The 21358-nt window shown below is 45.3% G+C and overlaps 1 non-coding gene across 1 annotated transcript; it reads left to right on the top strand.

The window, feature by feature from the left end:
* The first annotated feature begins 472 nt into the window (after nucleotides 1-472).
* On the top strand, nucleotides 473-17318 carry C13H8orf86 (uncharacterized protein LINC03042). The gene is made up of 3 exons (XR_144387.6): nucleotides 473-1208; nucleotides 14070-14172; nucleotides 17066-17318. It is a non-coding gene; the product is annotated as an uncharacterized protein LINC03042 (transcript).
* Nucleotides 17319-21358: the final 4040 nt, after the last annotated feature.

Below are 21358 nucleotides of genomic sequence, written 5' to 3'. Positions count from 1 at the left end.
TGTGGGGCTCCAGCAGGGACTTTACCCCATGTTCAGGAGAGGAATCTGCAGGTCTCCCTCAAAGACCCTCAGGCCCCACCGTGGACAGCCCCTCCACCATCTCCTCACTGCTGTTCAAATTTTCACTTTTATTTGTGTGTCACTTTTAATTTTGTCAAAGCACAGTTATGTCTACTAGCTCACCTGATCCGCGCCACCACATCTTCAGAGGACACAGAAAGGTGCTATTAAAACATGTGACAGCCAAGGAAGCAGAGACTCAAATGGTTCATGGCACGCCCAGGACCACAGAGCTACTAGCAGAGACCACCTACGCCTCTGCCCCTGGCCTGTGCTCTTCACAGCACACTCTGCCACACTCCCTCTCCTGTGTGAAGGCTCCCCCGGGAAAGAGGAAAAACAGGAGTTATTCTAGGCAAAGTAACCTTAAATCCGACAGCAGCAGATCAATTATAAGTAAGTGCAGCTCCAGGACGTGCTCCCCTATCTTCCCATCAGACCTCAGTCAGCAGCCATGGACATGGGCCTCTATCTCCTCCGAACTGCTTTCCCCACCCTAGTTCCCACTCTGGAATAGGTCCCCCCAAGAGCCAAGGCCCCCAGCCCATTATGGCATCTTTATTCTCTGTTTCTCTAGAAACAGCTGGTTCTGCTCAACTCCCAGAGATGATTTTCCAAAAACCCCAACACTTCCATTTGCCCGGGCTGCCAGAGAGAGAAAGGGCATCCTCAAAGACACTGAAGACCACCTTCTAGAAGCCACCTGCACTGTCTATCATGTGACTGGCTCTGGGTGCCCTCTGTCTTGCGAAAGGGGCTGGCTCAGATGGCAAAGATATTCCAGATCTTCCTGAAGAAGACAGAAAGAGATGCTCAGGTTGGGGAGGGAATGAGACCCCTGGGGAAGGGACTCCTCCCAGCTGAGGAGTTGATTAGAAGCAACCTTGGAGTTGGCAGGAGTCTCAGAGATTGCCTGAGTTAGTCCAAGAAGCAGGCTGAAGGAGTTTGGGAGCAAGAGACTAAAACCAGCCAAGTTTGGGACAGAAAGGAAGGAAAGGGTTGAGCGGTGAACAGAAAGACAAAGAACAGGCAGTTCCAAAGAGCCAAGAATGCAAATCATTTGCAGACGCCGCCAGCGAGAGCCTCCACCGAGGCTGCTGTGCCGGGGGTGCCTGACGCTGTGGGCACAGCCACTTCTACACGTCACGGTGAGCGTGAGTCCATGTGTGTGAGGTCCCCGCTGAGTCATCCCGCGTGTGTAATGATTGTATCAGTTGTGAGTCATCAACTGTCAATTGGGGCGGGGTGCGTGTGTGTGCTCAGTGCACAAGCGCGTGAGGGCTGCCTGTACCCAGAGTGACACTGGAATGTGAGCCAGAGAGCTTGGGGAGCTCGGAGCACTCCCAGGGGGAAGCTGTGTTTAAAGGGCACCACGCTTCATTCACACCGTACATCACACACCACATTTCTGAACACATTCCAGAGAAAGCCATCTGTGCCCGCTTCCTGCCGAAACCCCCTATGGAGCAGCAGTGCTGAATTCTTCAGGCTCACGGGGTTGTTCTCAGAGTCAGAGATGGCCACAATCTTGCAATCCTGCATTTCAAGCCCTCTGTTTTGCAGAGGGAGGAACTATGGCAGAGAAAGCTAACACAACGGTCCCAGAGTCACAGAGTGACTGGTAGAAAAGCCAGGTGTAGACCCAGGTATCTGTCGGAATTCCCTGCCCAGGACTCAGTGTGTCAGCACAGAGTGGGTCCTTTTTCCTTTTCTCAGCAGGGATGTGATGACATCACTTCTTTTAACCAAAATGTACCCAGATCCTCCCATAAAATGAAACCCTGACTTCACGTCCTAAAGGCTAGATTTGATGAATAGCCCAAAAGGAAAAGTTGGGGCATCTCTGGCCAGACGGTTCTAGACTGAGAGTCATTTGACCTATTTTCCTACAGCCTTGCCCCACCCAGTTCAGGAGGAATCCACAGGGAGACCTATTCTTAGGTCTCTAGGTCCAAAATTGGCCAGGTGCCTTGGCAGCCTTGATGCTGTGTGATTTAGAAGCTGCTTCTGAGATGTTTGCGGATGTCTCACACAGGACTCCTGACTCGTTCTCCTGCCACCTTCCTGATGGCCATTTCACAGCTCAATTTCATCTGCCCCACAACAATGAAAAAATAAATGAAAGGAGGTAATTTATTTTAGCAGTTCTCTAATTGAGTATCTCAAAGGGTTTAATAGGTAAAGAGCCTAACCCCATTAACTAGTAAGTTGAGGTTTGGGCATTATCGATGAATTTCAATTACCCATTCCATTCATTCTTCTCAGATGGCTCAAAGTCGACCTGAACTTCAAAGGGATCTCTTCAACCACCGGATTTATTGTTCTTATTTCATATTAAGTAGTTACTATATACACAGCACTGTTGCGGCCATTCAGTAGGCACAGACACTTCCCTTCATCCCTGGAGAGCAGAGATTTATTGTCTCATTTATGGGAACTTCAAAGCCCTTTCGCTCCAATTACAGCTTGTCACTGACCATGGAGGCAGCCGAGATGCTCAGGGCACATGAGGCCCGGAGAATGGGAGGGGCAGAGAAATCACTGATCCCGGCTAGATCTGGAATGAGGCTGGTCTTACATTTGGGTCCGGGTTCTACATTTATAAAGTGGTGCTTTTCCCAACAAGGCTCTGCTAAAAACATGCTGTGGGAAAGGGAGTTGAAAGGATGCCTTCTCATGTGGCAGACTGGCAGATAGAGTAAGGGTTGATGTAGTAGTGTCCTTCATATGTGACACATGAGCAAGGGAGTAGACTAACCAAATGTTTCCTTGATAAAAAAAAAATACATATTTGCAAGTGTATTTATGTCAGCATTATGTGTAATTACAAAAAGCTATTAAGGACCTGAAAAATCCATTGATAGGAGATCAGTTAAATAAATCAATCATGGTACAATCATACAATGGAAGGCAAGCAACTATGAAGAAGGAGTTAGATCTACCTACATTGACCCAAAAAGAGGCACAGGATTATTAGGTTTTAAAAAAAAGTAAAAGAAGTTGGGAAAAAGAGAGAGAGAGAAAGAGAGAGAGAAAAAGAAAGAAAAAGAAAAAAGGAAGGAACGAAGGAAGGATGGAAGGAAGGGCTCAAGGTACAGAATATGATCTTATTTTGCTTTAGAAAATTAAAAGGAGTATTCTATAAGTAAATATGTATGTTTATACATTTGCACATGTGAAAAAGAAAGTAGGAAAATGTATATAAGTGGAAAAATGTGGGAAAACATGTAGTATATAAAAAATGTAGAGGGATACACATGAAGCTGGCTATAGTGTTTACTTCAGAGGGTGGGGTTAAAATGGGAAGAACATTAATATTTTATATACTCTACATGTTTTGCCTTATCCATGTAAGTTACAAAAACTTATATGGATAAGTCAACACATATTTAAAGTTTATACATATAAACTTTGTGCTTTGTAAAGTTTATATTTACAAATATAAACATTAAATGTATTAATAAACGTATAAACATATTCATAACTTAAGAATAAATTTATTACAAATTATATTTGTATTACAAAAACAAAGAGAATAGACAAAATGGGCTTGCAGATGCTGACTGGCTGCAGTCATCCTTGGCACCTGCTCCCATGGAGGTCTCACCTACTGTGACACTTGGAGAGCTGGCAGTCATCACTCAAGAAATCAAGACACATTTGGCCTCTGCTGCAGCATCAGGGAACAAAACAAGGACTAAGGCTGTCGGCTTTCAAGAAAAATACTGATGTGCATAAACATATGTGACATAAATTTATTCAGTGACTTTGAGATATCTTACTCTAAACAGATAAAATTAATTAAAACTAGTGCAAATTTCTGCCAACGGTACTCCAACTCCCTATTATTTATCGAGGGCATTGAAAATTGGAACACATCATGGATCCTTAATTCATTTTCTGAATCAGGAGGAGAAAAGGGGAAGGAAGAGAGCACTCACAGTATGTGCCAGGCACTGGGCTGAGTGCTGTGTCTGCATTATCCCACTTGATGTTTGCCATAACCCTGCAAGGTAAGAGTAAAGGGAACACACACACATTTACACACATGCTCACACACACACATACACTCACACTCAAGCACACACTAGAAAATACAGAACAAAGCAAGCACTGGCAACGAATACAAGTATAGTACTGGCTAAGCACAGTGGCTCACATCTATAATCCCAGAGCTTTAGGCTAGGAGTTTCAGAACAGCCTGGGCAACATAGCAAGATGCCATCTCTACAAAACATTTTTTAAATAAAAATCTTCTATTTTTTTCAGACAAAGTCTCACTCTGTCGCCGTGGCTGGAGTGCAGTGGCCGATCTCAACTCACTGCAACCTCCACTTCCCAGGCTCAAGTGATTTGCATGCCTCAGCCTCCCAAGTAGCTAAGATTACAGGAGTGAGGCACCACACCCAGCTAATTTTATATTTTTAGTAGAGACAGAGTTTTGCCATGTTGGCCAGGCTAGTCTCAAACTACTTACCTCAAGTAATCTGCCTGCCTCGGCCTCCCAAAATGCTGGGATTACAGGTGTGAGCCACTACATCTGACCTAAATAAAAATCTTTTTTTTTTTTTGGAAATAATGTCTCACTCTGTCACCAGGCTGGAGTGCAGTATGCAATCTCAGCTCACTGCAACCTCCACCTCCTGGGTTCAAGCAATTCTCCTGCCTCAGCCTCCCAAGTAGCTGGGACAACAGGTGCCTACCATCAGGTCCAGCAAATTTTTGTATTTTTAGTAGAGACAGGGTTTCACCATATTGGCCAGGCTGGTATTGAACTCCTGACCTCAAGTGATCCACCCACCTCAGCCTCCCAAATGGCTGGGATTACAGGCATGAGCCACCATGCCCAGCCCTAAAAATTATTTTTTTAAAAAGAGATATAGTGCCTCAGGGCTCAGGGAAGCAATATCCCTATGGCTGCATGGTAAGCAGCAGGCAAGGCTACTATCAGACCAGGGTCGTAGTAATTCCAGGGTTCTCTGCACACACAGCCAGGAGACTGGCTAGCTCAGCACTGCCCGGGTTCACTTTACCCTTTTTACAGCGCTAAAGCTCTAGGAGGTGGGACCTAAGCCTAAAACAAAGGGACATGAGGCAGGACTCTCTTTACGGCAAGTGACTGAAACCTAACTCAATCCAGCAAGGCAGCGAATTATTTGGCTCTCATAACTAAAAATGTTCATGAGTAGATGGCTTCTGGCTCGATGGGATCAGGGGTCAGCTAATATCAACCAAGACTCATTCTGTTCCTTCATGTCTTCTGTGTTGGCTCCATTTTTCAGGCAGCCTATTTCAAGAGAGGAGCAAAGATGGCCCCAGAAATTCCATGTTACTTGCTGCCTTGCAAGTAGCTATTCCAATGAAAAGAAAGCACTTCATTTTCAGCAGTTTCAGCAAAAGTGCAGGGATGAGTTTCATGGGCCTAGGTTGGGTCACATGCCCATTTCTGATTTAACTACATGCTGATCTGATTGTCCAGGGTGGGTCAGCCTTTCCCAAATCACATGGACTAGAAATGGGGGAATAGTCCTCCCAAGAAAAAAAAAGGGGAGGAATAGTTTCAAATGAATATGGAAGGAGGCTGGGTGCGGTGCTCACTCCTGTAATCCCAGCATTTGGGGAGGCTGAGGTGAGTGGATCACAAGGTCAGGAGTTCAAGACCAACCTGGCCAACATAGTGAAACCCATATCTACTAAAAATACAATAAATTAGCTCACAATTACAGTTGAGCACCTGTAATCCCAGCTACTTGGGAAGCTGAGGCGGGAGAATCACTTGAACCCAGGAGGTGAAGGTTGCAGTGACCAGAGATTATGCCACTGTATTTCAGCCTGTGCAACAGAGTAAGACTCTATCTCAAAAAAAAAATAAAGGAATATGGGAGGGATGTTGAACAAGCAGATCACAGATGACCAACACAATGTCACATTGAATCCTACCAATAGGAGGACAAGGATGGTGACTCACACCTGTAATCCCTATGACTCAGGAGGCTAAGGAGAGAGGATTGCTTGAGGCCACGAGTTAGACAAGACCAGCCTGGGCAACATAGTGAGACCTCATCTCAATTAAAAATTAGCTGGGTGTGGTGGTGCATGCCTATGGTCTCACGTGCTCTAGAGGCTAAGGTAAAGGGATCGCTTGAGGCCAGGAGGTCGAGGCTGCAGTGAGTGCATTCTACCACTGCACTCCAACCTGGGCAATAGAGCAAGACCAAGAAAGAAGAAGAAGAAGAGAGAGAGAGAGAGAGTTGGAAACAGATGCTCAATGCTACAAAGAAAAATCAGCACTGAGACAAAGGATCTCTCAGCAAGGCAATTTTGCTTTCTGGAGAAATGGTGCTCCCATTAGCCATCTTGCCATGAGTACAACAAACAAAGGAAAAGCAGACATATTTATCCTTTACACATTTGAGATCATCCTTACTGCTGTGTCTGATCTCCATTGGTTGGAGCCAGACCTCACAATCTAAAACTGAATCTGATTGGCTAATAACTTAAAACTTTCTTGAATAGGTAAAGGCAATGGAGAACAAAAGGATAAGAGGAAGTCCAAATAAGGAAAGGACAGGAAGCTGCTTGCAAAAGGACTTAGAAAAGTAACAGCATAAATATCTTGGTTAAAGTACAAGGATGTAGAATGTACTACGTGCCTGTGAGCATGTCTAGCACAAATATCTTGGTTCAAGTACAAAGACATAGAATGTGCTATGTGCCTGTGAGCATGTCTGACAGCAGCATAGGTTAGGGCTTAACAAAGAGTTATTAGCAAAAAGCAAGAAGGCTTTGAAGAAAGTCTTTAAAACAAACTATTATTTCTAACACTTATGGTTTAGTCTTTAACAAGAAAGGAAACTTTGAAGAGGAACTTTTGTACTTACCACAGAAAGAAAGAAAGAGAGAGAGAGAGAGAGAGAAGAAAGAAAGAGAAAGAAGAAAGAAGGAAGGAAGGAAGGAAGGAAGGAAGGAAGGAAGGAAGGAAGGAAGGAAAGAGTGGGGGGAGGGAGGGAAGGAGGGAGGGAAGAAGGAAGGAAGGAAGGAGGGAGGGAGAGAGGGAGGGAGGGAAGGAAGAAAGGAAAAAAGAAAGAGAGAGGATGAACGGATGGATGGAGGGAGGGAGGAAGAGAAACCTACTAACAAATTGTAAACTGAGAATGTGAGAAGCTGGTAGGCATTAGTTTTTTGTCATTTCTTGGCCACCATAAGGCCCTAGAAAATTGTTAAACATGATAGAAGTTGTGAAGATCCTAAGAACTCTCTTTTCCCATTGCCAAGGTTAAGGATTCAGGGAGAATGTCCAAGAACTCTGTGAAAACTCTTGTCAATAAATACTGGAATCATCAGTTCCTGACACCCCACGCAGGACATGGGGACTTCCAGTTGCCTACAGAGCTGTGATAGCAGAAGCTTCTCAATGCTAAGGAGGCTAGAAATGACCTACCAGGAGCCAAGGACATAGGATTCAGCTCAAGCTCTGCCTCTAACAAGCCACATGACCTTGAAAACATGCTTAAGTGTTGAGGGGGGGTCAGAACTTTCATATGTAAAATAAAGAGTCTCGGGCAAAGCATCATGACATGTAAAGTTGTCTCCAGCTTTAAAACTCATTCTAAGTCAGAGTCACGAGTTGGAAAAGTTTATGGGTAAACTTTTACCCATAGGTAAATAACTAAATAAATAAATGAGATAACAGGAGGCAAAAAAAAAAAAAAAAAAAAAATCCACACCACACCAGCCAAATCTGACAATTTGAGAAATAAATAAATGCTAATAGTAATGGAGTATAACCCACTAATAAATAGTAATCTACAAGTTCATACTGATATCCATCCATCCATTTATGCATACATGAAAAGGTCAAGGAAAAGCTCTTCTTACAGTAAAATGTCAGCTAGTAAATTAACAAGGAATAATGACGTTAGAAAACCATCAATGGATATTTAAACCGGTGGTTAAAAGTTTGATGAGGAACAGAATATTTAAAGTCTCAAGGCATCTCCCATAAATTACTTATTAATTACAAAGAAGAAACACAATAACTTTACAGTGATTAAACCTGAAGGCTACTACCTTAACCAGTGATCAAAAGTTAACATCCGCTGGCTGAGGGCAGTGGCTCATGCCTGTAATCTCAACATTTTGGGAGGCCAAGGCAGGTGATCACCTGAGGTCAGGAGTTCTAGACCAGCCTGGCCAATATGGTAAGACCCCGTCTCTACTAAAACACAAAAAATTAACCAGGCATAGTGGCAGACACCTGTAATCCCAGCTACCCAGGAGGCTGAAGCAGGAGAATCACTTGAACCCCAGGAGGCGGAGGTTGCAGTGAGCCAAGATCGTCCCATTGCACTCCAGCCTAGACAACAAGACTAAAACTTCACTAAAAAAAAAAGCAGTTAATGTCCCCAGTGTTGAAATAGGCCAACCTTATGTGTATCTTTGATACAATGTTCTGAGAAGGTCATAACATCTCTTCTGTGTCCTGCCCAAAACCCATAACCTGAATTTTTTTTTAATGGAGTTGTGCTTTTATTGCCCAGTCTGCCAGGCTGGAACCACAACCTCTACCTCCCAGTTTCAAGCAATTCTTCTGCCTTAGCCTCCCAAGTAGCTAGGATTACAGGCATGTGCCACCACACCCAGCTAATTTTGTATTTTTAGTAGAGACGGGGTTTCTCCATGTTGGTCAGGCTTGTCTTGAACCCCTGACCTCAGGTGATTGGCCCGTCTCAGTCTCCCAAAGTGCTGGGATTACAGGCATGAGCCACTGTGCCTGGCCTAACCCAAATTTAATCACAAGAAATGTTACTTAACAATTGACCTGTACTATTTAAAATGTCAAGGTATAATTTGAACTTTTCTGTCACACACAAAAAAGTCAAGGTCATGACACACAAAGAAGGCTAAGGAATTGCCCGATTTAAGAGAGAATGAAGAGTCAATGACTATTAAATGCAATGTGTGATCCTGGATTAGATCCTGAATTGAGGGGAAAAAAAGTTGTCAAGGACATTACTGGGTGTAATTGATGAAACTGAATATGGATGATGACGTGAGCATGCATAGCAACCTGCCTGGAGCTACGGTGTGGGTAGTCCAGGGACACCAAGCCTCCAAGCTCCAACTAAGGCATTCACTCCCGAGCCTGGGGACTGTGGCACCCAGCCTCTGAAGCTTCACGGTACCAGGATTTCTTTCATCTTCTGCTGCTTTCCTCTTCAAGTTTTCTGATTCATTCATTGGCATAGTCTGCTGGGAGAGGGAGCAGGAATGTCTGAAAGAGTCTCCAGAGCCCCAACAATCTGCCACCCTCACCTCTCACATCTGCTTCAGCTCCAGTTCCCTCCCTGTCCCCACGGGGAGAGTCCTTCCTAAACAAAGAGTTGGTGACCTGATGTCCCTCAAGAACTCAGGACGTCCTGAGGCAGTGTGAGTTCAGGTCCCACTGGTACCCAAAGAGAACTTTCAACTGTGGAATCCTTTACATAGAAATATTTTGTGGAAACCACTCCTCTCCTCCCTGCTTCCTCCCATCCTGGCTTAGTGCCCAACCCTGGCTCCAGCACAGACCTCACCAGGAGGGAACACTCACCCAGTTCAAAGCAGCATATCTGCCCAAGAGAAAAAAGCCAAGTTGGCCAGGCGTGGTGGCTCACACCTGTAATCCCAGCACTTTGGGAGGCCAAGGCGGGTGGGTCACAAGTCCAGGAGATTGAGATCATCCTGGCCAACATGGTGAAACTCCATCCCGACTAAAAATACAAAAATTAGCTGGGCATGGTGGCACATACCTGTAATTTCAGCTACTCGGTAAACTGAGGCAAGAGAATTGTTTGAACCTGGGAGACAGAGGTTGCAGTGAGCAGAGATCACGCATTGCATTGCACTCCAGCCTGGGTGACAGTAGTGATCCACCTGCCTCAGCCTACCAAAGTGCTGGGATTACAGGTGTAAGCCACCAGGCCCGTTTTTTTTTTTTTTTTTTTAAGAGATGGAAATCTTGCTATGTTGCTCAGGCTTGATGTGAACTCCTGGCCTTAAGTGGTCCTCCCCACTCAGCTTTTCAAGTAGCTGGGACAACAAGTGCATGCCACCCCTCACAAACTAACAGTAGCCATTCACTGAGTACCAGCCCTGTTGTAGGCGTCATGCTGTAAGTTTTACAAATGTTTTCTTTCATCCTAAGGATGCCCAAGTTACAACGGAGGAAGCCCAAGCCTCAGAGAGATTTAAATACTTCTGCATACCTCCCACGAGATTTTAAAATGAAACCTAAATGGATTCACGATCTAACTATATTTTTCAATGAAGAAATGTAGAATATTTGTATAACTGCAGGAATTGGAGACCTGCACAGGCCAGACTCTGTATTAGAAGACATAAAAAACACAGATTTGACTATATAAAATGTAAAATACGGTAAAAGACACAATAAACAAAGCTAAAAGACAAAAAGAACTGGTAGCCCAGGCCGGGCACGGTGGCTCACGCCTGTAATCCTAGCACTTTGGGAGGCCGAGGTGGGTGGATCACCTGAGGTCAAGAGTTCAAGACCAGCCTGGCCATCATGGTGAAACTCTATCTTGAAAAAAAAAAAAAAAAAGAATTGGTAGCCCATAACATAAGAATTGATATAACAAGAATCAATATCCCTAATATGCAAAGATTGCCTACAAATTGATTAGAAAAAGACAATTCGAAAAAGAGGAGCCATGTACAGTGGCTCACACCTCTACCTCTAATCCCAGTACTTCGGGAGGCCAAGGCAGGAGGATCACTTGAGTCTAGGAGTTCAAGACCAGCCTGGGCAACACAATGAGACCCCCATCTCTACATAAATGTTTAAGGATTAGCCAAGGGTGGGGGCATGTACCTGTAGTTCCATCCACTCAAGAGACTGAGGGCCGGGCAAAGTGGCTCATGCCTGTAATCCCACCCAAGGCGGGTGGATCACAAGGTCAAGAGATCGAGACCATCCTGGTCAACATGGTGAAACCCCGTCTCTACTAAAAATACAAAAAATTAGCTGGGCACGGTGGCGTGTGCCTGTAATCCCAGCTACTCAGGAGGCTGAAGCAGGAGAATTGCCTGAACCCAGGAGGCAGAGGTTGCAGTGAGCTGAGATCGCGCCATTGCACTCCAGCCTGGGTAACAAGAACAAAACTCCGTCTCAAAAAAAAAAAAAGAGAGACTGAGGTGGGAGGATCGCTTAAGCTGAGGAGTTCAAGTCTGTAGTGAGTTATGATCGCACCACTGCACCCCAGTCTGGGCAACAGAGCAAGACCCTGTCTCTAAAAAACATTAAATTCAATTAAATGTAAATTTAAAATAAATTATGGTACAACTCTACTATGGAATATCATTCAGTTATCAAAAATATTAATGAACATGTCAATGTTTTGGCCTAGACCCTAGATTTCCACACTATACTCTTAAACTTTTAAAAAGTGCATAGGGCGGGGAATGATGGCTCACACCTATAATCCCAGTACCTTGGGAAGCTGAGGCACCTGGATGACCTGAGGTCAGGAGTTCAAGACCAGCCTGGCCAACATGGTAAAATGTCATCTCTACTAAAAATACAAAAATTGGCCAGGTGCAGTGGCATACGCCTATAGTCCCAGCACAGACCAAGGCAGGTGGATCACCTGAGGTCAGGAGTTCAAGACCATTCCGCCCGATATGGTGAAACCCTGTCTCTACTAAAAATATAAAAATTAGCTGGTCATGGTGGCACATGCCTATAGTCCCAGCTACTTGGGAGGCTGAGGCAGGAGAATCGCTTGAACTCAGAAGGCGGAGGTGGCAGTGTGTGGAGAGCGTGCCACAGTACTCCAGCCTGAAGACAGAGCAAGACTCTGTCTCAAAAAAAAAAAAAAAAATACAAATATTAGCTAGGTGTGGTGGCACGTGCCTATAGCCCCAGCTACTCAGAAACTGAGGCAGGAGAATCAATTTAAAGCTGGGAGGCGGAGGTTGCAGTGAGCCGAGATTGCACCACTGCCCTCCAGCCTGGTGCGAGAGCAAGACTCCTCAAAAAAAAAAAAAAAAAGAGAGAGAGAGAAAAATCAGCCAGGCGTGGTGGTACATGCCTGTAGTCCCAGCTACTCAGGAGGCTGAGACAGGAGAATTCCTTGAACCCAGGAGGCAGAGGTTGCAGTGAGCCAAGATTATGCCACTTCACTCCAGCCTGGGTGATTGAGACAGACTCCATCTCCAAATAATTAATTAATTAATTAATTATAAAAATTGAAAAGTACATATATAGTATGATTCAATTTTTGTTAAAACACTTGTTTAAAAGAGACAAAACTCATATACGTGTTCATATGTTTGCTTCTAATTTCCCTTATGACACATATTTAATCCCAGACCCTCTACTGGGATTACAAGTGTAAACCACTGCACCTGGCCAATTTTTGTATTTTTATTAGACATGGTATTTCACCATGTTGGCTAGGCTGGTCTCGAACTCCTGACCTCAGGTGATCCATGTGCCTCAGCCTCCCAAAGTGCTGAGATTACAGGCGTGAGGCAGGAGGCCGAGGCAGGTGGGTCACTTGAGCTCAGGAATTTGAGATGAGCCTGGGCAACATGACGAAACCCAGTCTTTACTAAAAATACAAAAATTAGGTGGGACGCAGCAGCTTACACCTATAATCCCAGCACTTTGGAAGGCTGAGGCAGGTGGATCATATGGTCAGGAGATTGAGACTATCCTGACCAACATGGTGAAACCCTGTCTCTACTAAAAATACAAAAATTAGCCGGGTGTGGTGGTGCGTGCCTGTAACCCCAGCTACTCAGTAGGCTGAGGCACAAGAATAGCTTGAACCCAGGAGGTAGAGGTTGCAGTGAGCCAAGATTTCAGCACTGCACTCCAGCCTGGGTGATAAAGCAAGACTCCATCTCAAAAAAAAAAAAAAAAAAAAAATGCCAGATATGGTGGCCTGTAGTCCCAGCTACTCAGGAGGCTGAGGTGGGAGGATCACCTGAGCCCAGGAGGTGGAGGCTGCAGTGAGCCATGACTGAACCACTGCACTCCAGCCTGGGCAACCAGAGTAAGATCCCGTCTCAAAAATAAACAAATATCTCACTGTTATACTGAAACTTACTTCATTTAATAAATAAATATAATACATAAATAAATAATACATTAAGGAACTTCTTCAAATTCAAGGATCACTTATACAGATGTTCAGGTTCAACACTGCACAAAGGATCCGGGGTGGAAGGCGTGTGTAGTATTCACATCGTACACATCGGGGAATGAAGGTATGTGTGGAGACAGCAGCCCAAGTTCCGAAGCTTCAGGGTAGAGTCCTCCCCTACTTAAAACCCACACCATACGATGGCTCACACACACACTCAGAAGAGCCTGTGTGCACATTGCTGACACTCTCATATGCACCACTGTGCCTCTCTCAGCCACACTTCAGGTGTCCCTACACTCTTGGAGACCCAATTCCTTACCCTTCCCCACTTTGAACCTGGTATAACCACTTTACTTAATGGAAGAATTCAGGTTAAAGCAAAGGTACAGGCTGCTGGGGGCATCCATGCCCTGGCATTGGAGGGCAGGGGTGGGTAGGGAGCATGAATGGTGAGAGTGTGGCATGTGTGCCCTCAGCCAGGATGACTGCAGTGCAGATGCTCAGGAAAGCTCTCTGCTGGGCACAGCCAGGATAAGGCTGCCACACACAGTTGTTCAAGCTATGCAGTAATATACTAAATTTAACACAATTTTACCTGAGCAAGGGACATTGTTTTCCAATTTGCACAGAGATGCCATATGGGCATACAGAAGCCCCACTAGTAATTGACAGAGACAGAATCCAACCCCAGGCCCTGCTCCATTATCAGCTGTATGACTTTGGAGATAAGAATTGGATCATGGATGTTATAGCACTTCTTGAAAAGTCATAAATATAAGATATCGTTATAAACAATTCTCCAGTTCTCCAGCCAACAGACTGCTGGAGATCATCTAATCTGTTCCCAATTTCTAGGCATATGAGAATACAGGCCACTGGGAGAGACTCACATCTATGGTTTCTTCAAAAACACTGCAGCCCACAGTGATCTCTCATTCTTCCATTTCTATCACATTTAGATCTGTACCAGGTATTTAGAAATCAGGGTAGTTGACTATGTCAGTAGTCTTTCTTCGAGTGGGTAAGGTTTATATGTGTGGGATATGTGTGTGTGCATGTGTGTGTCCTCAATAATACCTGAAACTCCCAGAAGACAGACATTACCCTTCTTTGCATCTCCTGTAGCACCTTACAGGTATTCATCAACTGTTTTCCCAGGTATCTTATTATTATTATTATTGAGACAGAGTCTCACTCTGTTGCCCAGACTGGAAAGCAGTGGTGTGATCTCAGCTCACTGTAACTTCTGCCTCCTGGATTCAAGCAACCCACCCACCTCAGCCTCCCCAGTAGCTGGGGCTACAGGCATGTGCCACCACCCCCAGTTAATGTTTGTACTTTCAATGGAGACAGAGTTTCGCCAGGTTGGCCAGACTTGTCTCAAACTCCTGACCTCAGGTGATCACCAGCCTCAGCCTCCCAAAGCGCTGAGATTACAGGTGTGAGCCACTGTTCCCAGCCTTCTAGGTGTCTTAACTGTGTTAAGATATCACTGCTCCTGTAGTCTAGATTTTAAAAAATGAAAGCTCTTCTAATAGAGATGAAATTAAATAACATATAGATGATGCCTAGAGAGTACGTGGTCTACGATAGATGCTTACAAATATTTATTTCTCTTTACCCTCCTATGATGCAGGAACAATAAGAACATTCATTCAAGGCCATTTGTTAAGTATCAGGCAATGTGCAGGGTATTGAGGATAAAATGATATGTAGAAGTCTTTTCTCGAGTCCTGTGGGTCATCTGGCCAGAAAAAAATGGCCTTGATTGTGAACTTCCACATTATGTGAAATTGTAAACAGGCCCTTTTGGATGGAGCACAATGAAGGGAAAATTGGATATGTTCATGATTTTCTAAGGTTGGAAGCGGATAGGAGGTGGCAGTTTGAAAGGTGATTTTTTTTTTTTTGTTTTTTGGTTTTTTTGTTTGTTTTTAGGAAAGGTGATGTTTGAACAGGTCTTGAAGGATAACTAGGAGTTCACAGAGCTGAAAAGCAACAAGAGCATTACAGATACAGGAAGCAGAATAAGAGAAGCCACTCTCAATTTTCAAAGTTACTTGGAAAATAACCACCTTCTTGAACAGAATTATGACTCAGTGCAATGCCAGGGAAATGACCCCAAATCAAAATCAGCTGAGTGGAAGAGAGAAAAGCACTTCAGACTCAGACCCTCCACCCACCATGCCACCATTATCCCACTCTTAGGTCTCTTCTGAGCCTGACACTAGCCTTTACCAACTTGTAATTTAAAGGTGTTTGTGGTTTTCTTTCTTTCTTTCTTTTTTAATGGAGTCTTGCTCTGTCACCCAGGCTGGAGTGCAGTGGCACAATCTCAGCTCACTGCAACCTGAGCTCAAGAGATTCTCCTGCCTCAGCCCCCTGGGTAGTGGGTATTACAGGCACCTGCCACCATGCCAGGCTAATTTTTGTATTTTTAATAGAGACGGGGCTTTCACCATGTTGGGCCAGCTGGTCTCGAACTCCTGACCTCAAGTGATCTGCCCACCTCAGCCTCCCAAAGTGCTGAGATTACAGGCGTGAGGCACCTTTGCCCGGTCATAAAGGTGTTTGTGGCTTTTTAAAGTATGCAAGTTATTATGTTCCTTTATCTAGAAAAGAACTGTGTTTAAAGCCGAAGACTAACAGTTACAAGCAGCCTCAGGGATTTATTTTAAAACAGAATTTTCCCGAGGCCTGGAATTTGATGTCTGGGTTCCAGACTTGGGGGTAATTGTTGGGCTCCCCTCTCAGACCCTGCCCTCCCACCCTGCACCATCTGTTCAGCAGGGCACAGCTTCCCAAAGCTGCCCAGTCCTCTCCTGGTAATCCTACCTGGGGAGAAAAGCTGCTCCTCTGACCCACCAGATCAAAGATAGAGCCCAAAGTGTTTACAGTATCAGCTTTCGCTCCCCAAAGGGAACGGCTGTATTTTTCTCTATGGCTACAAAACCTATGGTGGCTTTGTCAATGACCGGCCCTGTTGGCACCTCCAGGCACAGGAGCCCAGCTGCTGCCGCAGCCCAGAGGAGGGAGGCTGTGGACAGGACGTCCAACCCAAAAACAAAGCTATCAGCCCTATCTCTGCAGGGTACCAGCCTCGCCCTCACACCTGCCAGTCAGGGGGCCTTCTCTTTCTCAGTTAACTTCTTTGTCTGCCTGGTTCAGCACCAGGCACACTGGAGACTCCATGGGTTTGTGGTTTATTGGCAGTCTGGTTTTGTGACAAGACCTTGAGATCTGGCCTCAGGAGATCTAGGTCGAACTCTTCCTCCACCCGCGACCAGGTGCCTGTCTGAGCCTCAGTTTTCCCATCTTTAAATGATGGTGATCATCGTATCTAACCGGGCTGCCTTTCAAGGTTTTTCACTCACAAGGGCAGCATCGTGGGGCAGCAGAGGCAGCGCAGGGTGGAGGCTGAGGGCTCAGCTCGAGCTTAACAGGAGCCAGGCTGTTATTTCCTAGTTAGGTGACCCCAGGCAAGTTATGCAACCTCTCTGATGCCTCAGTGTTCCTCATCTGTAAAATGGGATTATAAGAGTTCCTGCTTCACAGGGTCATTAGGAGGATTAAATGAGATCATGTTTATAAAGAGCTTAGGACAGCATCTGGCGCATAATACAGCTTAAGCCAGCATCTACTCTGTGGAAGGTGTGTGGGGGGCAGGGGAAGGGGTTACAGAGATCAAAGACACTGAGCTCGCAGCATGGTGACCGCGAAGAGAATCAAATGAAATAACAATTGCAAAGGCAAATCAGGTCATTAACCCCGCACACACACCCAACTTCAAACATCGTGTGTGTGTCTCCACTGCATGCTGTGATACCTGCCTCTCTCTCCAGCCCCTCTGGGTCATTACCCTCCAGCCACACCAGACTCCTTTCTTGTCCTGGAACCTATCAGACTCTTTCCTGTCTCAAGCCTCTCCTGTCCTCTCTGCTTAAACAGTGGCTCCTGCAGAGAAGGCATCAGAATCTCCTGGGAGCTGATTGGAAATGCACATTCTCCAGCCCCTCCCAGACCTCCTGAATCAGAATCCCTGGGGTGGGCCCAGCAAGCCCGCTTTCTAGGGCTCAGGTGATTCTGATGTGTGCTGAAGTTTAAGAACCACTGGCCAAGAACACTCTGTAAGTTTGCTCTTCTTTTGCCTGGCCCCTCCTCATGGAGGAATTCCTTCTTATTCCTCTCTGAAGAGTGCCTGCTGCCAAAAAACGTTTGTGAGATGGCCTGGGTTTTCTTTGTTTATTTGTCATTTAGTTTGGAAGAAATTAGAAATCTCTTTAAGAAGCCAGTTTGAAACATCCGTCCCATGGGAACAGTTCTGGATGAAGTCAGAAGATCTAGAGGCAGCGCAGTGACACACATAGGTTTTTTCTCCATTCAGACATTTCAGAGAAAACAACGCACAGAGGCCTACAGCAGGTGAACTGGCTTCAGTAGAGCAAAACTAAGTCATTGGGGATATTTAGCACCTAATGTAAAGGCAGAAATGTCAAAGATGTAATTAGCAGTAATATTCTAATCTCAATAGTAGCTGAGTCCAGACTTAACCATAAGCCTGGATATAACAAAAGACCCCAGGAGAACCAAAGAAAATGTAGAAAGTTGCTGCTAAAAACATTTATGTTAGTGATACCTAGAAAGGTGGGTTTTTTCTTTCAACATGTCATCGTGATTTACAGACGACAAATGAAACTTCACCAATGTATGGCTGTTGCCTAAATAATTCGTAAACGCCTGTATATTGTAAATCGCAAGTATATTGCTAACATGTCTCAGTCTGCGTTGCCCTGGTGGACATCACCACACTCACCTGACAGGCAGCAGCTACCTTCCAGTAAAATCGAGGAATCTGAAAGGAATGGAAAAGGCTCTACACAGTGCCATTTTATAGAAGGAAATGCAACAAGGTCACAGACCAGGAGGAGAGCAGCGCAGGCTGGCTGGGCATGGAGGAAGGTCCAGGCTGTGGTTGTGCACAAACAGACCTCCTCATTCAGTGCGCCTCTGAAGACATAATGCAATTGTGCAGGGCAGAGGAGCCACAAATAGAACAAAGGGAGGAAAGGAAAAATCAATACGAAGTAAAGAGGAGCAATGGAGCCCGCCGCGATGTCTGAATCATGCTGGCAAGAAAAGGAAACAGGTGGTCTAAGTGGGCAGCCCTTCACCCCACACTGCAATGCCCAGGCATGGACCTGTTCCGTGGATCACTCACTGAGAAGTCTTCACAAAAACTCTCAACGGCAGACACTACTATCCATCTTCCACACGTTGGGGGACTGAGAGTCAGAAGCTTGTTCAAATTATTAAAAAAAGCACTGAGATTTGAGCCCAGGGTCCCAAGCTCTTTCTAAGCCACCATAGCTGCCTGATCTATGAGGCCACCCCCCGAATATGAGCCTCAGCAAGCTTGGGAGCAGATGGGACCATTTACCTGCGTTATGGAGTTGGTTTCCCCAGGCTGATCCACCTGGGAAACAGCCTCTGGGGAAACTTGACTCCTTCCCCTCCCTGCCCTGCACAAAGCGATGCTATCTCTGGAAGCAGTCAGTGGGAGAGCTGCAAGTGGCCTTCACCAGGGCCTCAGGAAAGGGACACCTTTCTCCTTAGCTCCCTGTTCCCCACTCTTCCTGGAGGGTGTGTTACAGAGAAAAGGGGCACTCCGAGAAGGAGGAAATGACAGCTTTGGGGGTGCCCAGCATTAGAATCTGCATTCATTCCTAGTTGGGACCTTCCCAGGGGAAAGTGGGGACTCCCTTTTATGGCTCCACACCCTGAGCCCCTGGGACCCAGTAGAGCCCCCCTCCCTCCTTTCCACCCTGCAGCATTTTTCACTGGAGAGTAAAACAGAACTCAATAAATCAAAGTGGTTTCCCCAGCAACCGTGGGAGAAACAGGTTTACTTACGCCAGGTAAATAATGCATGAGCTCGGGCTGAGAAATACAGTGACCAAGTTCATGTTACTAACGAGTTCACTGAACCTCCAGGCTGGGCTTCGGAGCTGCAGTCTCAGGGGATAAGGTTGCAGTTCCCCGCCAGGCCCTCCTCTCCAAAGGAATCCTTTCTGTATTCAGGCTTTTTGTTTTTTGGGTATTTTTTCCTTTTACCCTGGTCTCACTATGCTATATCCTCCTCCCTAAATCAGATTGTCTCTGCCTTCGACAGCCTAGAGACTAGGCACCCATTCTCTGAGAGGCTTCTCCTGCTTTAAAGACGGGATTTATGGGGAGAGGCTGGATTTAGCAAAGTCAGGCTGGCTCCCTTGTCTCCTTGGGTCTGTCAGAAGGTGGTTGGCTTCCAAATCCATTAGGTATACCTACCAGGTCAGCCAGGTCCCCATGCTCCCTGGCACAGATGGACTGCCAAGAAGAAATGTAAACTGAACCAAACTGTGAAACAACTTGTGTTAAAGACCGTGGGCTCCTCCCTACCCCCACGCCCCGACTGATACTGAATCTACATCTCTCTCCCCTCTCAGAGGTTTGCCTTTCTCTGATTTGTACTCTGAGAGTAAGTTCTTAAAAAAAAATCCTAAATACTAAATTATAGTATAGTGTAGAAAAATCTTTTTTCAAACTTCCCTCTCCCAATCTAACATGCCCCTGACCACGTCCCCACCCTAAAGAGAATCTCTCATTTTTAGATGACAGAAAAATTGACTGGGTGCAGTGGGTCACATCTGTAATCCCAGCACTTTGGGAGGCTAAGGCACGTGGACCACCTGCAGTCAGGAGTTTGAGACCAGCCTGGCCAACATGGTGAAACCCCATCTCTACTGAAAATACAAAAAGTAGCTGGTCGTGATGGTGCACACCTGTAGTCCCAGCTACTCAGGAGGCTGAGGCAGGATAATTGCTTGAATCCAGGAGGCGGAGGTTGCAGTGAGCTGAGATCACATCACTGCACTCCAGCCGGGGAGACAGAGCAAGATTCCATCTCAAGAAAAAAAGAAAAAAGGATCTAATTCCTATGGAGAAAAAAATTAAGAAGTTGCCTCAACACAAGCAATAAGATTTAGGCTTTTTATTCTGTCTATTCCAACATATTTATGGTATTTCAAAATGGTCTAAGAGCCGACCTTATATGCAGTATCAAAGTGTTAATGAGTAACTATCTCTGGAAATCCTCGGATTAAAAGCCTTCCTGTTCCTCAGGTGGAAAGGAAGTAATTCACATTGACAACAGATGCAGCCCCTGATGCAAAATGAGGCAAATCTTCAGGGAGTATCATAGCAACCTCATTGGTCTGTGAAAATTACAGCAGTTTCACACGAAAACCTGAAAACTGAACAGCCAAATCTGTTAGAAATGCTATAGGGGGGAAAAAGCCCCCCAATGAAATGCAAATAAGACAACTTAAAAAAACCTTCAGGTACCTGTTAAAGCAGCTTAGGTACAATCGTACGGATAAAACAAGGTCTAGCTTGTGACTGAAATAAAGTACGATGTTTGGTCAGGACTATATAGATGCTTAGTGGATTCGGGATCATGCATTCATACTAAACATTATGACAGGCCATAAGAAATGAACGTGCTCGGTAACAACCAACTGCCGAAATGACTGAAGAAATAATTGGAGGACGTGCCACCCTGTCTGCCACAGATCCTGCAAACAGGTATGTAATGATGACACAGCAGTAGTCAGCCATCAAATGTGGGCTGATAAATGGATTCACGCAATATGATAGCCCAACCTGAAGAATGCTTCAGAAAATCACCACCACAAAATGTACTGGGATTGAGTTGTAACAGCAGATCAGCAAATCCTGTCCCACTGAGCAAACAAGTCTGTTGGAGAATATGAATAATTACTGTGGAAGTTATCAACAGAAACACAAAAGTCTTATAGAACATCACAGAACTTTTTTTTTTTTTTTTTTTTTTCAAAAAATAAAACAATGCATGTCCCCAGCAGAACAGCCCTAGAGTAACTATGGAACCTGAGAAACTCTTGCAGTAAAATCTGCTATCCCTTTGGAAGCTGCAGAGGTTTCCAGACACTCACTGCCCATCTTTCGGGTATCAGGACCTAGCACATTTTGGCATCCATTCAAACGGCGGTACATCCAGACAACTGCCATATCAGCACGACATCCCTGTCCCAACACAGACTATTTCCACATTGTTAGCTATTAATCCC

This window comes from Callithrix jacchus, chromosome 13 (genome assembly GCF_049354715.1).
Source record: "Callithrix jacchus isolate 240 chromosome 13, calJac240_pri, whole genome shotgun sequence".
Taxonomy (NCBI): domain Eukaryota; kingdom Metazoa; phylum Chordata; class Mammalia; order Primates; family Cebidae; genus Callithrix; species Callithrix jacchus.
The sequence above is the reverse complement of the archived record's forward strand: the minus strand, read 5'-3'. Positions and strand labels throughout refer to the sequence as shown.